This window comes from Lonchura striata, chromosome 1 (genome assembly GCF_050655825.1).
Source record: "Lonchura striata isolate lonStrDom1 chromosome 1, ASM5065582v1, whole genome shotgun sequence".
Classification (NCBI taxonomy): Eukaryota; Metazoa; Chordata; class Aves; order Passeriformes; family Estrildidae; genus Lonchura; species Lonchura striata.
The window spans coordinates 98,482,691-98,502,632 of record NC_140703.1 but is presented as its reverse complement, the minus strand read 5'-3'; the positions used below and the strand labels follow the sequence as shown (position 1 = coordinate 98,502,632).

Here is a 19,942-nt window from a genome sequence, read left to right as displayed (position 1 = left end):
CATGAGATGTGTGGCATCAGAGGAGAAAGCAAGAGTGAGAGAGCTGTGAGAATGTTTCCTCTCTGGAAAGCAGTTTGTGCTTCAGGAATGGCATGTTCAAGTGTCAGTGCAGAACAAGGCCTGCCTGCAGCCTGCTCTTTACACTGAGCAACATTCTCAGTTCTCAGAAAAGAAAAAAAAAAAAACACAAAGCAAAATGTTGAACTCCAAGGCAATCTTGGAAAGTGAAAGAATGAGTTTCTCTCCATGACACATTTGTTCCAAGTCACAGACTGTGCATGCCTGATTTTTGTTTTTGTGATTCTCAGTTTTAGGACTCCACGTATTTTATAGTAGGTGAGTGTCTGTATCTTTTACAGCATCTGTTAAATATGCAATTATGCTTCTAAATTTTTTAAATATACCAAAACATGGCCAGAGCTTTGCCAAGCAAGCTTGATTTGGCCAGAGGAGCTCCCACTTTTGGGGGCTGGAGTGCTGCATCTCCTGCTCATAGCTCTGTGCAGCTGTTATCCTCAGTGCCTGGAGGATGAGTCTCCAGGCCAGATACCAAGCATGCCTGCAGAGCCTGGTGCTGTAAACAAGAAATTATCAAAGCATGCAAGTCTTCATCTTCACTACCTCTCCTTGAATTACCATGGTTCTTTCCATAAACCCTGTTTACTTTCTAGTTATCTTATTTTCAATCTATGAAAGAGCTGCTGACAAGGATCTCTGTATTTCCTGCACTTTTTAGCTCTCACATAACCAAATCCCTTTAGTAGTTTTTCAGTCCTTTTCATCAAATTTAAAAGCCTGTCTGCATATTGTCTAGGCTGTCTGCAATATGGTCCATACAGCTCAATTTGAAAATTCAGTTTCTTACTTCCCATTTTCATTCTCATGCTTGCACCCTGCTGGTCCTTGAATCTGCCTTTTCCATTTTTAGTTTCAGATTTTCTTTCTCATCAAAATCCATTTTTTGGTACTGATCAATGGGACACCATCTCTTCCCCTTGAAGACTTTAATTAATCCCTTTTGAGTGTTTCCTATGCTTCTCCAGCTATAGCTGTTTGTATTGCAGCCTCCTTACCAGCACAATTCTCAGGAGAAAAAAACAGCTTTTGTCCTGTTTCTGGGTTTAATACTGATTTGGTTGCAATTTACTGATGGGAGGAGAGGTTTGGTGGGCTCCAGTTCAGCCATAGGGACTAAAAAGGATCATACTGCATCCAAGTATAAACAAAGTGGTGGGATTTCCCAGCATTTTTTGTAGACTACTGGTTGGACCAAGAGCTAAAGAGCTAAATGTTTGAAGTAAGTGTAATACACCCAAGACAGTGTGCATTGGTCAGAGGCACACTGGTTCCTCTTTTGAAAACCTCAGGTATTTGTGCTGGAGAAGATTTTGTTTTAGTTTGAACTTTTAACATCATGGGAATGGGAAGCAGAAGTCATCTGTAAAATTGGCTGATTGCTTTCCTTCACTCAGGAAGTCAATGGTATTTTAAAACTAAACTGTGCTGAACATAGGTGTTGCAGCACGAATCTGGTTTTTTTCACTTGAGTTGCCACAGCAACATAAAATTTCCTTTCCCCCACATTACCTTCCCTAAAATATACTTCACAAATTGTCTTGGAAAAAAAGCCTTATATCATGCTGAGAAATTGTGCTGTTTGCTCTTTTAGTATTTGGTCTTCTATGGATTTGGTACTATTAGAGCAAAGCTACTTGATGCACACATAGCTCAACTTTAAAAAATTTGCCCTTAAGTAAAGGGATGGAAAAAAAAAAAAAGTTGAAACTCAAGTAGCTGCTCTCTCTAGACAGGCTGCAGGCCTAGCAAACCCTCTGCACAATCTGGCAGGACTCGTTAGGGTCTGGTGTGAGTGTGGGTTATAGAGTCTGCCTCTTCCCAGCATTGGGAAGACAAGAAATACCCAGCTGGATGTATTATTAGGGAACAGGAGTGGCTTTTAAGGAGGGTTTCTTTCATGCTGTTCTCATACCTTTGCAAGACCAGTTGCAGCTCCAGCAGCCTTTGAATTACCAAGTGCATATCCATTATCCTATGAGAGAAAAAATATTGAAAAGATCCTGTTTGTCTTAGCTATCCTTTGTTGAAGGAGCCATTAGACTTAGACAAAATGTTAAAATAATTTTAATGTGTAATGCTTTAGAATAGATGTATAAATCAAATAATTTCAATGTCTTCAAAAATAATCTGTATTTACCAGCACAGCTCTTCCCAGTGTCTCTGGGTATGGGGTGCCTGTTGAAAGGACAGAATCCCTTTGCAATTGCCAGCAGATGTGTGCAGGTTTAGCAGTGATGGCTGCACTGCACAGCTCTGGGATTTAGCTGCAGTCACCTCTGCTCATGAAAGTCACAAGAGCAATGGATTCTCATTATTTAAATGGGAGCATGGATTGTGCTCACTACTGGACCTCAGTGCACGCCCCTTTTGGAGAAAGCATTGTGGTAATGAGCTCCTTTGTTTTTATGAGGTTGGGAGGGAATGCCAGCGTGGAATGTATGGAAAGGTGGGTTAGCAACAAAACGTTTTGTCAAAGCAACCCTCCTTTGTGAGAAGCTTGTTTAACAGCTTGGGCTTCTGTCTATTTTTGAATGACTGAAGTTCTGAATAAAGCCTACCTTAGTCTTGAGAAAGGTGGAATTGCTGACTTGGGATGATAACAACACCCACAGAAATCACCTATATAGGAAACTTGGTAAATAAAATTGACCTTCCCCACTACTGCTGCCATTTCTTCTTACCTTCTTACCATGCTGTACATGAGTATATCTAGCAGTAGTTAGGACAGGGGAGGGAAGGTTGATTTTATTCTCTTTGGTGACAAATAGAACACTTAATAGATGACAAATTGGGGAATATTGAATCTCTAGAGACCTAATCAAATGTGAATCAAGTCAACCCCTCATGAGCATGGAGTAAAATGCCAGCTGGTGCATGGCCTTTCTGGCTTGTATTTTATCTTTTGTAATAGATTGTGATCAGTTTTAATACAGTAAATATTTGCACCTAAATAAATAAAAACCCTCTCAACAATACCAAACTATCATTTTTTGTATAATAAGTACTTTTTCTTGTGAAAAAAGTACTGTAACATTGAGTACAAGTGGAATTGATAATCATTTAGTTATCCTAAAGAGCTGAAGAGAATTACAACACGGATATTACATCTGAATTTCTGTGGGACCCTTATGCCTGTGTCATAATGAATTAATTTTGATGGAATCCAGCATGGAAGTAAGATTCTATAGTCAGAATAGAAAAATTCTGTTAAGCAACAATTTACTATATTTTTTTTTTTTTTTGTCTCAAGGGAAATAAATTTCAGGAGTAATTATTTTTTTCATATAGTCTTACTATATAATTTTGTCTGACTTAAGCTATAGAAAAATTGGTGTAATATTAGATAGTATTCTTGTGTGGAAAAGAACCCTAAGTACATGCACACATAACTTGCATGTGTGCATACTCAAGCTTTCAGTATAATACTTGCCTTGCAAAGCTTTTCAGCTTTTCTCTTGGGATTTTATTGTAATTTATGAAAATGAATGTGTTGCATGTGTAACATCTATAAAGGAATAAAAACTATCATTTATTGTGAAAGCAGATAAATAGTGCTTTTGAAATAAAAGCCGAGGTTGTGCCAGTTTCATGCACAATAGGAATGAAGAAAGCTCTTCTTTAAAATTGGTTGGAAAAAGCCAGTGTCAGCCCTTAGAGAGACATTTTCCTTGTTCCTTTCATCACTGACTGACTTATAATTTTCTTCTCTAAGAAGCATTAGTTTTTTGATAAAATCGTTCCAGCTTTACTTTTTTTTTTTTACCATGACAAATACTTTCAGAACAGCTTCTTTACATGTAACTGTAGAGTTATCTTCTCTGTTCTAAAAATACTGCCAATCTGAGGCACTGATTTTGCATTCCCTAAAACCATCTCTAAGCCACACAAACCTCACAGAAGTTAATAGGTTTGACCTAGTATTTCAGAAGCCAGCATGGAAAGTGAATACCATTAGAAAGTATTGAAAAACACATATGTCATTTCAGAACAATGAAAACATTTTTATTGTTTTGCAGATGGCTAGGAAGGGAAAGAATAATGAATATATTCTAGTCATTTTTATGACCTTTGCATTTTACAACATTTAAAACTGTTTTATTATTTTAATAAGAAACAAATTTCCAAATACACTTGTAAGAAAGCTTTACATGTGACTATTTGAACAGATCTTTTACTGACAGCCTTCCCTTTTCCATCTGAAGGCACTCTCTCTCATTGTGATGTTCCCCACAAACAAGATGCAAGGTGAAATCTTGGTCCTTTTCAGCCCAATATCAGAAAATCTCACTGACATATCTAGGTGATATAAATGGAAAAGCTATTATAAATGGTAAAGTTAGTTCTTATAGGAGATCAAATCAATTAGCTGTTTTCACAGCTAATAAAACTATGCAATAAGGACCCCCTGGTACTTTGACAAATGTTAATTTGTTATGTGTCTCAAGCTGCATTTAGGGTTACTGGGTCCAATTCTTCTATCCAATGCCACAAAAGACACAATTCTCACAGATGTGTGGTTTAAAGGTGAAGTCATATAATTGAACTCAAAGAGAGAATTGTAGCTAAACTCTAAAGCTGCTGCTAAATGGTGGTCCCAAAATGACAATGTTGGGGTTTTCTTCTGTATTTTTGAAAAATAATTTCTGACTGCTTTATGTGTGATGTCCATAGGGCAAATACATTAACTCTGAAAGTGCACCATGTGGGAGTTTGCAGGCATTCTGAGTGTACAGCATGACATGCCAAAGTGACTCTGGGCAGCATCTTGCAGGGGAAACTAAAAAAAAAAAAAATTTATATAATAGGTTCTCTAAATAGTCCCTGGTTTATGACAATACTCTTTGAAATCATATTCAAGTGGTACAGTGATATAGTATTGGACATATTTTCCCATTTTCTGATGTCATCTTAAAATTTCTCAGGGGGAAAAAAGAGGCTGAGTGAGATGGCAAGAGACAGGGCACCATGTGTTTGCACAGTGCAGCATCCATTATACATGAGCAGAATAGCAGTCGCTCAGCTGCAATCATGGTAGGCATGACTGCTTCTCTTACAAACTCATATTTCATTTATTCACTGCATCTTTCATTCCAAGACCCTGAGCCTCCTCTTGTTTCTCTGCAAGTATAACTATGCACCTGAATGGTTATGGTGACTCCAGTAGGAGTTCCTCACATGAAGAAATTTAAGCATGAGAATGGAGTGTTTACTGAACTGAGGCCAAAAGCTGGAGCTGGGAAAATTGGCAATAGCATAGTAAAGTAAACCAGTCAAAAAATGCATAAAACCACAGAAACCCAGCAAATCACACTGTACAAGTCACCTGACAAGTAGCTGACCACAGAATGATGCTGTGTGCCACTGCATTCACCTTTCCTTTCCTGTGTTTATTCACATTAGCAAATAATAATTATGTTAGTAAGATTTTCCTTACTTTTATTTATGGGATAGTTATTCATTAAAACAGAGATGGAGAATTCCTTCATGTATTTGTTAAAACTTTAAGTCTCCAATGCTGTCAAGCAAATTGCAGATGCCCAGGATGCAGCATTTGGAAAGCTAAAATTTGCTTTATTTCATTACTCTGGGTTTTTTGTCCCATACTGGACAAATGGGAATTTCTTAAAACACCAGACTTTTACATGGTTTCAGTCAGCTTAATTGCTGTAACATGCATTTGGTTTCAGATCAATTGCTATTAAGAGCAAATTCCACAGGAAGATTGATATACACAATTTATTTCCTTAGACATCTGTGAAATACTACATGCTTTTTGGATTGAGATGTCACATTTGGCTCACATTAGGAACTGGAAGGCCAAGGTGTAACAAGCATTTGTTCACTTCTTCAACAATAATTTTTTCCATGCAATGAATCCTCCTTATCTTTCATTAACTGCCAATCAGGCCCTGCAGCTACCATGTGCTAAAATATATTCTTTGTTATTAGCATTAAAAATATTATTAAAACTCAGACTGAGACATGAAGGAAAATACCCTTTCCTGGAAAAATACATTTTTGCTTCTTCCTGCTGGAAAAACTATTTGGGTGTGCTGACTGCACAGAGAGATGTGAGGTGCTATGAGACTTGGACTTGTCACACTAAAACTCAATACCCAAAAGGATGCTTTGCATGGTATAGAGCAAAATGAAGTGCTTAAGCTTATTCTATAGAATCAGTTGAGATTTTGACACATTGGGTGTATCTGTGATTCTGTTCATAACTTCAATAGACATGCTTATTTAGCATACTTTAATAGGAAAAACAGCTAAAGAAATGTTGACCACCTAATAGTTTTCCAGTAAGTGGAAGTTTGCAAGTGGTTTTAACATTTGCAAACTGCTTCCTTTATCAGTGAAGGAAGAGAAATCTGGATTCAAAGAACAAGATCTCTCCCCTGTATCAGATGTGGACATTGGCACCAGCATTTAGGAACCTAGAAAACAGCAGTAGTCTGCTCTGCAGTGTTAAGTACTGCAGCCTGGGATACAGGCTCCATCGAGGCCCCAGCAGGAGGGAGAGGAGTGAAATGAGTTCCTGAGACATCTGACCTGCAGCATCCCTTGGAGTGGGAAGCTAGAATTCTGCAGGAAGCACTGACCATAAGAAATGTATGGATGCTCCTGGTGTCTGTGCTATGCTGAAGTGCCCATGGTTTCTACTCTAACCTGCCCTAAAACACGCTCTACAAGGCTGGTGAAGCCAGGACAGAGCTGTTTCTGTGAGAAAAGTTGTGGAGTCTCCCTCACTGAAGATGAAAAGTGGAGCTGGTTCTGAATTAAATAGTTAAGTATTTTTAAAAATGGAAAGTAGATATTGCAAAATCTCTTTCAAGAATCTCTTGCAAAGAGATTTAAAGGACATGCATATTTTTTTCTATATCCAGGACCCATTATATGTGTTGTATGACAATGTTTCTTTAATGTAAAAAAAGAACTTTCTAGATGAACTTGCAAAAGTGAAACAATAAATCCACATTTAAGCTGTGTTAAAATGTGTTAAAAAGCAAAGCTACTTCCACTTGTGGAAAACCCTAATATATTTTTAGCTACAAATAGAAACTTGCATATTTTGTAACAAAAAGTAGATAAGAAAAGCTCCAAGAAGTCTTCATAGAGACTAGTTTAACTTCATCAAATAAGTCAAAGCAGAAAAGATGACTCACTCACTCATTTTTCCTTTACATGTGAGTTTTTTTGAGACTCTTGCTGTGTCTCCACCTTGTAGTTGAAAGGCTACTGGGATGATGGGCATTCAGGGGCATCCATCCTAATGAGTCACTGCTGTGTGTAGCACCAGATATATCTTGACTTCTTTTGACACTAATGCCAAAGGAGAATACAGAGGTATCCCTAAATCACCCCTCACGGTGGAATTCACATGTGTTCAACAGATGATAGAGTGGGAAGCAGCCCTTGCCTTTCCATACAGTACTGCTCCTGTACTTTCTATTTTTTTTTGTGCTCTCTGTCAAGGACTCTCTTGTTCTCCTTCCATCTTAAAAATTTAGAGAGGGCTGCAATTATAAGATTATCGAGCACTTCACAACCTTTGGTTGTCATAAAACCTGTCTAGCAGATGACAAATGGCGGAATGGTGGGATAAGGGCTTGCCCAGGATCACAGCAGGTTGGGGTGAGCAGAGCAATTGAGCCTGCCTCTCCTGAGCACCAGGGAGTGATTTAAGACACATCATTCCTGCATGTAGCCACACGTGCGTGCAGTTCCTCTGCAAAAGGGGAAAGGATTTCTCAGCTCCATAGGAAAGAAAAGGTTCACTTTCCTTAATTTCACTGTCTTTAGGAAAAGGGTATGGTCCTCAGCACTGAATTAAACCAAAAGATATCCCAGGGGAATCTTGCAATGAATAGCGGTAATAAATTTAAACCAGTAAATCAATGGCAATGCAGGCAGATGAACACAATATAATTCACAATGCAGCATCTGAAATGAATATCGTGTGGATTATTCAGTGATTAGTTGTGAAAAAACACAGATTTTTTTAAAGTATCACTTCTCTTGGGGACTAGTTAACAGGAAAAAAGTTAACTTTGTCAAGGATGCTCAGTGTAATGCCACCACTCAGCCACCTCCAGATGTAAAGTGTTCTAGAAAACATAATAGAAATTAAAAACCTCAACTTAATTTATGAAGTTACAAGCTGTAGTGTTTCAGAAAGTGACAGTGGATTTGCAAATAAACAGACGGTGTAGTTTAAAAGTGCATTATACATATGTGCAGCAATATGTATAGTACTTCTCTTACCAGGAGGTTTGGTGAAAATCGAATCCACACCACAAAGGCTGAATTTCATTTTGATTAACACCAATTTCAAATTATATTGAACATATTTCCCCCAATGTATAATAGGGCAAAAGGGTAAGAAAAAGTTTCATGTTATATAGTGAGAATATAGATTATTTTTTAATGGACTTCACTTATTATGTTGACAATATTGGTGAAAGTGAGGAATCTTAATAAATGAGGTTCCTGTAGACATTAAGGGGCACATTCTGCATCCCTTTAGGCTGTTTGATATTCATAGACTCCAATAAGGTTGTGTCAGGGTAATTGAAAGAAGACCTGGCTTTAGGATCTTAAACCATGATGCAAAACATATTCTGGGAGAACCAAGGATGTTTTTTCTCCTTAATTCCCAGAGCAATAATATTTTCTACTATGGAAGTCAGCCTTGGTTCTTAGGATATGTTACTAAACTTTAAAATGTGGGGTAGTATATGTTAAATTTTTTAAGTATTTAAAAATCTATGTATTAAAACTTCATATTTTTCAGATAGCAGATGATTTAGAAGGTGTATAATTACTGTAGGCTCATTCTTAAAGAGTAAGAAAAAACCTGCAAAACATCAGAAATGTTTCCATCTCTCTCACTTCAGGTCTGGGCATCAGAAACTGGAGGTATGTGCACATACTCACATACCTACGTGCATGTATGAACACACACACAGAATTCTGAATGTGCTTATATGTTTCATTTAATTTTAATATAGATAAGTAACGCCACAGGGAATAAAGTTTCTTGAGTAAAGTTTGCTGCACCTTCACCCATTTATGAGACATAAAGAGAAAAACTTCTGCTACATGACAGTCCTATAAACTGGTACTGCAGCCATTCAGGTTAGTAGAAATCAGTCCTCAGCTTTCACATTTTCATGCTCACATATCCCTAAATGTCACATCTAGCACAAAGAACCTTATTTTTTTTTTAAAGACAAAACAAAAAATTTAAAAGTAAATATGAATGGTAATAAAATGCAATAATACAATGTGTCTTGCTATATTGGCAGTGCTATGTTCTTTTCTTTGGTCACTGTGTTCTGTTAGGGTTTTCTTTCATTTGCATGTGCTTTATAGCAGGTTATAAGAACAATAATACTATAACAAGGTTATCAAATTAATTGTCTTTCACTTTTGTCCAGCTAGAAATTCTGCCAAAATAGTATATGGCCATGATCTATCTGGACTGGGAACAAAATCCCATCTAACAGAGCTTCCAGAAGAAAATCACGAGTTGTTAAGCTGGTGAAGAATTCTTAGAATTCAAAAAATCCTGAAGTCTTGCATGCTGAAAAGCTGGTGAGTATCACATGGACCTTAACAAGGTAAAATCAGTTCTCTATATGGCACCTATTTAGGTTGTGAAGTTAATGTGATGCAGTTTTTAATCTTGCCTCCCAAAATAGAACAAATTTAAATATAAAACTTTCCTCTACATGGTCCTGGAACAAGTGAGTAAATTGTTGTACAAAGATAGGTTGAAACTGGCCATTTTGATAATGTCTATTCTGTTGGTTTTTTGTTTTCTTTCAATATGATCCTAAAAGGAGGAAATTAGACAGTAAAGAAAGGGTTTCACAAAACTGATATCCTTTCCTTTGGGAACTATATCTCAGATTAATGACAAGATCAGATAATACTTTATTAATAATTTTAAAAATGGTCTTTTCAGTTAGAGGAGGAGGGATAAATAGTGGCAGAAACTTAAAAATAGCAAGTTTTAAAAACTACAGTAGTCAGTAGTTGGAAATATTGAGTTTGTGTGACCACTTTTACAGGTCATTTGAGCAGTGCATCCTGCCATCTTATACAAAATAATTGCAAACTAATGGGAGAGATAGACAAAAAACTCTGAAGAGAACACTGAAAATTATATTATTTTGCAATTTTGTACAAATAAAAATTTATATATGGAGCAAATTTATGTATGGAGGTCCCAGGACTTGCCAACAGTAACTAACTTCTCATAGCACTGCAACATTAGTACACCTATTACCCCTATTTGTCTGTGTAAAAACAGACAAAGGGAATAAATAATCTTATCTGCCACTTTCACAGGCTGGGGAGGAAGAAAAGAAAGTGTGGGTTTGTTTTGAGTTTTTTTTATTGTGTTTTGGTTTTGTTTTTGTTTCTTTATTTGTTTGCTTTTCTTCAACACTCATTAATTTGATTTAGTTTGGACCAAAATATTTTAACAAAGATGAACTAACCCCACTAAAGATAGGAACACCCAGGTCTGCAGCTGAAGACAGCATGGCCACTTTAAAAACATACAAATGCTGTGCTTCACAACTTCAGTCAACCTCTGAAGGGCATCATTGCTTCCAGTGTTAGGCTCTCCACTTGTTATGACTCCCTCATATAGCTTATACTCACAGGAGCCCCTAACAATTTGCCCAAGGTCAGTCAACAAGTCAGTTGAAGAGATGAAAAAATGAGTGCTTTTGATTCCTTCTCCCTTTCTTCCAGCAGCTATTGGACTATCATAAAACACAGACCATTTCAGGCTTTTTGTGGGGGAAGGGGAACATGACAGCTTCCTTTTCAGACATCAGAGAATACTTTAAAGAATTGGTTTCTCTAGCAACAGGAACAGGAAAAAAAAAGAAGCTATCGTAAGTTTTTTCCCACCTACTCATTTTTTTTAATGTGGTAAAGCAGATGGCTTGGATAATGCAGGTATGACAGATTCTGATTTATTGACTGTAGACAGAAATATAAATACAGAAGCGTATGCACTCTGCTGTGCTCTGTAACACGATAACACTTAATGACTTCAGACTTCATCCTTCTTTTAGGCTCTACTCGTGTGCATCATCAAACACCATTATTTATTGTTTGGGCACGTTGGTGGCAGAGCTCTCTGTGTGGAAATCAAAGGCTGGCCAGCCAAGTACTTCCCACACTCTCTCTTCCTTCCCTGACAGCAGTGCTGGCTCCATGAATTCCCAATTTACATCTTTGACAGATGTATATTTTATTGACCTGGCCAAATACTTTCTCTTAAGGTGCTGTAAATCGGTCAGTACCAATGATATATAATGTCAGAGAACTCAACCTTTTGCCTTTGCCAAGAAAATTAAAAATATCTTAATGATCTCTCTGTAGTGATGATCGGAAGGAGATTATTCTTGTCATGACTGTACCTGTCCCATTGCTATTTCCTGTATTTCTTCAGCTGGCACAACATTGAGTGTTAGTGGACAGAAAACAAGAAATCCTCTTCAATAAAGTGCTGAGAACCACATGACCCCTTTCTCCTGAAGCTGCTGACACTGGTAGAGTACTGGTGACATCTGCTCTATGGCAAGTACTTGGTCAGTACTTCCAAAGTGCAGGAATAGCCTCAGGGCTATGTGCTTGGTTTGTAGTCACTGCACTCAGAACACTGCAGAGCATGTGCCGAGGTCAAGTCGGAGCAGTGATGGTATTAGGATCTGGGCTGTTCTCAGGATTCAGTTTCCACCACTTACAGTTCATGTATTTGCAAGCAAATAATTCCAGCACTATTACCAGGCAGTTTTTGATATAGCAATGCCTCCAGTCTCTCTGCATCAGACATACTGGGAGAACAGTAGTGGAGAGGAAAAGAATGTAAAGGGATATGCAACCACTTTTCTAGCTCAGTTTCAGACTGTTTTTGGTCTAGAGTGACTGTAATGAACCTCAAAGTAACTAAAAATAGTTTGCAGGATTGCATAAAAAAAATTCTCTTGATGGGGGAAAACTTTCACTGAACATATAGAAAGAAACTATTTCACTGAACTGGATGGAAAGAAATTAACTCTTTAACTAAAGCCAGAGCAGCTGCAGAAACACTGGTGCTTTGGGGAGATCAAAGAACAGGTGGTGAGGTTCTCTGACAAGGTGGAGATTGCTGAGCAGAGTCAGCCTCAGATCATAGCTGCACAGTGTGCATGGCACTCCATCTGCAAAAGAACTGGAGAGGATCTCCCAGAGGACCAGCAAATTGGTCTTTTAGGGTCCTGACAGCAGCCAGTGACATGTAAGGTGTTTGTTTTGTGTGTACCAAGGAGACTCCATGGAGGCCCCTGGGCTGTAGAGCTTCGAGAGCCAGGCTAGCAAGTGTGAGAAAGCTGGGAGCGGGCTTAGGCCAGGACTGGAGAAGGTTCCTTTTCTCTGCTGTACATTTGCAGAAGACTTGCTCTGGAATGGTTGCCTTCTAATGGGGTGAATGGAGATAATTTAAAACTATTTACTGTGACTTTATGTGCAGTATGTGTTTTATGTTTTGTGTAGCTTTTCCTGTTTTTTTAACAGAAAATCTAAACAATAAAGTAATGAAATATTTCATACAATCATTTAAACATATGATGTAACTCCTCATGGAATATACCATACTTTTTAGTCCTAATATATCTTTTCCTGATGAATTTTAAAGACAGAGGCAATGTTTCAAGTTTCTAACTAAAAAACCAACATCTTAAAAATCATTGAAGTCTTTTTCTGAAGTCCTGAAGTTTTTCACTATGTCAAGCTTGTCTAGGGAAATTTTTAGAAAATATATTTCCACTGGGTAAAGCTATTTTTTAACTATAGTTCTAGCTCAGTTGGTCTCATGATTAAGAAGATGTTAGAAGCAACATTAAGGCTAAAGGAAAATGAAGACAACAGTGAAATAATTTGAAATTATAATTTCAAACTCTTGTACTTTAGAGTATTTTGTTAAAAATACATGTAACTTTTTGCCTTAAAGCTTTCAAATACATGACTTAAGAAAATGTAAGTCTAATTATCCTTCAGAAAGCTTGAGAGGTTTAATAGTGAGACAGCAACCTGGCTGAAACAAGAAAAGGGGCTCTCAGCAACCATTTTTAACTTCCAGTGGAAGAGCGTGCCTGCAACACTGAAGACACAGCAGCACAAGTAAAGTTGTGTAGTTTTTCCCCAGTCCTTTATCCATCTCTCTGTGCCCTGCTCTCTCCACTGTAATTTCAAGCTGTCATTCTTAGGAGCACTGAGAACCCATAAAGATGATAAATGGGGTTTTTTTGTGTTGCCTCATGTGCTGTTTGACATCACATCCCTCATTGCACTGCTGCAGTGCCTTGCTGAGGGTTTTTGGTTTGAATGGTGTGACAATATTCTGTGAGCCCCACAGGACACGCTGGGTCTGGGCTCCCCACTGCCCTCCCTTTCATCGTGGGGTGCGTGCGGAGCGTGGGTGGCACAGCAGCTCTGAGCTGGAATGCTAACACCCCCATGGGGCACTTTGAGTTCAAATTCTATTTTCTTTTATGCCTGCAGACATGCACAAAGTTCTCAACTTGAAAGGCAGACAATATCTCATATTTCTGACTTACTGATGTGATGCAACCTATTTATTTCCTAATGGCATTCAGCCAGATTCTGTGTCCAAAAAGGCAGATTAAAATTGCATGGAAATCCTGTACTTAGTACTTGAAAAGGCAACTGTAAAATATGCCATGTGCATGAAGGTGAAATGCTTTTAAAGGCAATTAATAAAATGACATGAAAGCTGTGGTGTCCAAAAAAGGCAAAACTATGAGATAGGTAGTAGCTGTATCTGGCCTTCATCAAATTTAACATTCTTTCCCCAACATGTTTTCATGATAAGGTTTTCTAATGTGGATGTGTGTGTGAAGGCTGAGGTAGTCACTGGGCTGTGTTCAAAAGGAAGGATTGCGAGGTGGGCTGGGAGCTGTGACAGTTTCTGGTGGAGGCCTGAGAATGTTCAAATACACACATGGAGCCTGATCCGGGACAGAGTCACCCTCTGTGGTCAATATTTTTGCCAGATGGGACCAGGCATGAAACTCAGAAATGGCAACTCCTCAGATGCAATGATATTTAGCATGCACTTAAAAATAAAGTTGAGGGAATTTCACAACAAACAGGACCTTTTTATTTTCTAAAATAAACACTGTGGCTTTAATGAACAGAGTTCAGATGAGCAGTTCTCCTCTGCAATCTGCTAGTGCTGATATCTACAGATCTGGAGGCCCAAGCTCTCCAGAGGCTGGGTGTCCATGGCAGTGTCTGGTGTTCCCACTTGTCTTGTGTCTGCCCTGGCTTTTGCACTGCTTTAAGGTTTTACTTCTTCCTTTCTGTTTGTAGAGGTCCTGAACTGCCACCAGTTCTGCAGTGTGAATCTATGTCTGCTTCTCCTTACTGCTGTGGGACTAAATTCTGGTCAAACCCTTGTAGTAGTCATGGAATCATAGAATGGTTTGTGTTGGAAGAGAGCTAAAGATCATCAGGCTCCAGAAACTCTGCCATGGTCATGGAACCTGCCAATAGATGAGGTTGCTTCATACAACCTGAATGCTCCCAGGGATGGGGCATCCACCACTACTCTGGGCAGCCTGTTCCAGTGCCTCACATGTGAGGGTGTTGATATAGACATGATCTAATAATTCCTTGTGATCCTGGAGTTTCCTAGAGAGGACATCTGAAACTTTTTTCTGCACTGGCACCGTAAATTGGATTAGTAGTTTTGAGGCCAAGCATCTAGTCCAGCCAGTAGTGAGTGCTTTCAAAAATGTCCTTGTGATAGCAGTACATCCCAGGAATCTCTGAACCTTCATGTATTTTCCTTGGGCAAAGAGATCCTTACTCTGCAGATGACATCAGTCATGCTGCCTGCAGTTTGCAGATGCTGAGTGGAGGAGCAGGGACAATGTAGGGAGTGACAAAAGCTCTTTGCCAGCACTGAAACTGTGCAGAGCACAGTTGGGATGTTACAACAGCAGTGAAGCAGCAGTAGGGCCAGCCAGGCAGGGCGTTTTGCCTTGTGTTTAACACAGAGACTGAACACCACTATGCCAATACAACACATATATATTGGAGAAATGAAGTCCCACTGTCCATGGGGAATTTTAGAAAACCATACTAAACTACACAGTGCTAACATGACATTCTGAGACTTGGGAAAACATTGTACTAATCTCTGAATTTCATTGCTCATGCACACATTTTATTTCAGAACAAGAAATAATCTGGGCTTGATTTTTTAATATGTAACAAAACCCCCCAGTTAGTCACAGAGTATGCACACCCACAACCTCCACCCTGCCACAGTGCAGCAGTAATTTCTTTTCTGATGAGGAAATCCAAATTGCATAAAATTTAAAATGTAAAATGAAAAATAAAGTATATGCTAAAATATTTAGAGAGGGACAAAAACCATCTGCTACATCATGGGAGGAAAATTCTACAGATTAATATTTTCTTCTTGCTCACTTCTCCTACAGAGAAATATATTTAAATGTATGTGAAAATATTATGTCAGACACTCTAAGAAAGCAATCAAAAAGCTCATTGTATATAAAAAATTTCCAAGAGAGAGAAATCAACTTATCTTCCAAGTAACACGTGATTTCACTACACCTGTATGAATTAGGAGGACTTACTAAGATATTATAATTTGCAGTTATGAGAATAATGCTGGCTAATTATGTTTTGAAGAGCTTTTAGAAAGTTGGAAAGAGAAGGAAACAACTTTAAGACCTCTTCTTTATTGTTTTTATAAAATGCAATTTACATTAACTACAGCTGCATCTGTCAATGGCTTTTTTCCCCTTTTTTTAAAAGTATATATTAAATCTTCCCTGCTGCCACATGAAATGCCCACAAACACAGCCTGGGGAATCAACTGACTAATTATGCAGTGAAAGCAGTAAAATAGAGTATGGATAAAATATTATCCAATGAACAGGGTTAGCAGCTTCAAAGATGGGGCCATTTTTATTTAAGCTATATTACATTTGATTTTTTTCATGAACTGTGCGAAGTACAATATGTTCAGACAGAATGTCACTCTAAAGCAGACAATAGCCTTTTAATAATTCAGTCTCTATCAGAAAAACTCAAGATCAAATTTGACCTTGTTTCTCAGTTTAGAGATGTATTTCATAGACTCTCTACAGGCTTATTTGCCAATCACCCATCTTGACTTTCTGAAAAGGGGCACTATAGGAAAAGGATGGAAGGACAATACATGACAGATAATGTTGGAAATATATTGTTTATTACACTTGAGATGTACTGTTTTTTTGCTTGACTTCCCAGTGAAATAAGGCTTATGCAACTGTAACTTTGAAATCCATTAGATAACTTCATTTGGGAAGTTAAATGGGAACAAGGGGTTCGCACTATTTTTATATGTATACAAAATTTTACAGTAGAGTAGAGGAAAAGGAACAAATTCTAATAAGGAAAGACATCAGTTTAGGATAAAGCACTGTGCCAGTCACCTGACAACTCATATTGGCCCACCAGTCAATACGTGTGGATTGTGGTGTAGGGCATGGTGTGTGCTGCATTCCATCAGTCAGGGAAAAAGAGACAGGAAGAGTGATGGGGAGAGCGGTTTGGAGGGCACTGGAGGAAGATGTATGTGGTCACAGAGCACCACTCACCTGTATTACAGCTGCTGTTCTTAACACAATTTCCTTTTACTCCAAATTATGCTTTATGGTGATGCTGTGATCTGTCTCCAGTGATATTTCTTCTACTGCAAACATATATGGTGAGACTCATTGTACTACCTGTCTACAGCTTAGTCTTCTAATCAAATTATCTGGATCCCTTTATTTCAGTGAAGGTAGATAAGGACTGTACTTTAGTGGGGATCATTCATGATGTCTATCCAATTGTCTTCTGAAGAAATCCTGATGAAAGAGGTCATCTAAATGACTGGCTTAGACTTGACAGCTGACTTCAGGGAATATAATGGTGATATCAAATATTCTAGTTACTGATAAGCATCTTATGCTCTCACTCAATCTGGCTGGAAATAGGCGATCTCTACACTTGCAAGAGGTTAACCAAAGGACTTAGACTTTCTGGAGTCCTTCCCTGAAGAAGCAAAAAGCCTCCTAGCTGTCTAGTGAATAGCTACAAGAAACATAATGGTGACAGATCTTCACATTTGATTTCTATGCTGGTTATACTGCCAAAAATTTCAGTGTGGGAGAGTAGTTATATTAGGAGATTGGCTTGAAATCAAACAGCCAGTCTTGTAAATGGAAGGAGTGTTCTTGCCACATATTTCCTTATTTTCTACAGAGGGGATTAACAGTGAGATGATGAAGCTTGCTGTTAATAAAAAAGTGTCATCTCAGTCTCAAGATACATCAAATGTGATGATGATTCAGAAAGTAACAGAAAGATAATAGCATGTAATAAAGTGCACATATACTGTACTGATCAGTGAAATGACAGAAAAAAAAATAATGTCTGCAGGTGTAAAAGGTATTATATTTGTTGACCAAACCAAAAACAGGCTCTGTCCATACCTGAATTGGGGGAGTCCTAGAAGGAGGACTTGGGAAACGGCAACTGCAAGGGAATATGACATGGCAGGAAGAGAGGGTTAAAAAGCAGCAATAATTCACTCTTTTTCAAAGAAGAACTATGATGTCTCTTGTGACAACTTTTTTTGGTGACCAGATGTAATGATGCCACGCAACTCTTCCATGGGATCTGTGGAGGTCAAAACCACTTTCAGGTTACAGCAATTGTTAAATCTAACATGCACAACACAGTGCCTTAAACACTGGCTGCTGCAAGCTGAGGGCTCCATCCTTACTGGGCTCTCTTGTGTGTAGCAGACTTCTGGTTCCTCACTGCTGCTGCTGCTGGCAGAGACAGGCCCCCAGCCTGGGTGACACCGTGGCTCATCTGCTGCAGCCCTTCCTGTGCCCTGTCCATCAGCACAGCCAGAGCTATCCTTCAGCCACGGCATCAGCTGCCCAGAACCATTCCAAGCAGCCCAACAGATGCATGGTATCACTCTTCAGCATTTATTATGGTAGCCTGTGTCAGATGTTCCCACCTGAGTTCCCAAGTTACTGAAGGTGAATGCAGCACCACCTGAAAAAGCAAACAAACAAACCTGAATTTCTGATAAATCTGCAGGATAAATATATTCAGGAATACTTTAGCTTTCTCCTTCTCAAGCCACAAAACTGATTTTTTATGGATAATAAACTTAGTAGCAGAGTTGGTGTTTATATGGGAACATATTCATGCAAATGTTAGAAATGACAAATCTGCATTTCCTTTTACATTTTCAGCTATTTAATCAGTAGCTTTTTTCCTCCTTTATTTTTTTTTCAAATTTTAATACTGAATTGTTAGATTCACTTCCCAGTGCAAAATGCTAAAAAAATATGACATTTTCTTAATAGTGAAATTGTTTTGTAACACCTAGTGATCACATAATGTTCCTGTTATTAGACATTATATTACTATTTTCACATGTAAAAATGTCTAAGCGTGGTGGTACAGTTTCTAATTTCTTTCCAAAGATATATATTGTAAGCAGAATAACGTGAATGGGTTGAAAGGATTGATTGAGAACTTAAATGAGATTGGCTATGTGCACATTCAAGGCTATCAAAAAAACTACATATTACTCCCAGTCAAAGATTAGGTAAATTAAGTACATACTGATTTTAAGATCTCTAAGACTGATAAGACTATTGACGCAATCAAGACCCAAAGATACCTAGATCATGTGTTGGAGATTCCTGATTAAGAGATGAGGTGAATGTTCATTCTCTTAAACATAAGAGCACATTGCAGAAGATCACATTATTTCTTCCCTTGCTAGATTTTCTCCAGGTACCAGCATGGTTCATGGGTCTCTAAACAGCCAGGATTGGTCTGATTCATTTACTTTCACAAGTTCCCCACATACTCACAGTGGGGTGTTTTTTGTAAGTATGTTAAATTTCAGGAAGAAGAATATAAATACAACTTGATACACGTCATATATATTCACAATGACAAGGAGATGTGCATTGACAGAGTGGCCGTGAAAATATGAGTTTGGTTCCAATAATTATACCTGCACCTATGAAGGAGAAGTTGTAATGATACAGTAGAGCTTTCCATCCTGTTTTCAAACAAAAATAGGCAGCAGATTGACATAAAGCTTGTAAATTCTTGGGAGATTTTTTTTTTTTGCATGTATTGTCCAAGCAACAATGACAGTGTACTGGTAAACATACTCCTGCTGTGTACAGTGAGTTTCTGCCTGGGTTCACAACAAATTTTCAAAAATGACAGGAAAGAACTTGTTTTTCTTGGTATTGCTGAAATATGTAAGTGACTGTACTGAAGAGAGTATTATTTTACTCATCTGTACTAGGGAGGTTTAGAGTGTTTTCTGTATAATTTAGTTCTTAACAGTTCCATGAGTGGCAGCAGTGTGAAGCTGTAACAGCCTTTCAGCTCTGTGTTTTGCACTGCAGTAAAGCATCTCTGTCTTTTGTTATGAAATTTTAAAATGTATTTAGTGATTTGGGACTACAGGCACATGATTTATCTGAAAATCTTTAGGTGCTCAGAAGTGAAGGGTGCACATTCAGCTGCCAGCCTCAGCCTCCCTGCAGGAGAGCTGGCTCCTCATGGGTGTTCATGCAGTGTGTTCAAGGGTGAGGCTGTGCCCTGAGATGGGATCCCTTAGCAGAGGGCTATGTAAATATTGACAGATAAATATTTTCAAGGGATGCCTCAGACTCCCTGGATTCTGTTCCCAGACTTTGATGTTTTCTCCTGTACTTAACAGCAAGAC

The 19,942-nt window shown here is 38.3% G+C and overlaps 1 long non-coding RNA gene across 1 annotated transcript in view; it reads left to right on the top strand.

Annotated features, from left to right (window-relative positions):
• LOC110469210 (uncharacterized) overlaps positions 1–19,942 on the top strand; it is a 210,184-nt gene that overhangs the window by 64,818 nt on the left and 125,424 nt on the right. Inside the window, exon 3 of the long non-coding RNA XR_014956542.1 lies at positions 9,519–9,675. This is a non-coding gene — a long non-coding RNA (uncharacterized LOC110469210). The remainder of the gene's footprint in view (positions 1–9,518; positions 9,676–19,942) is intronic.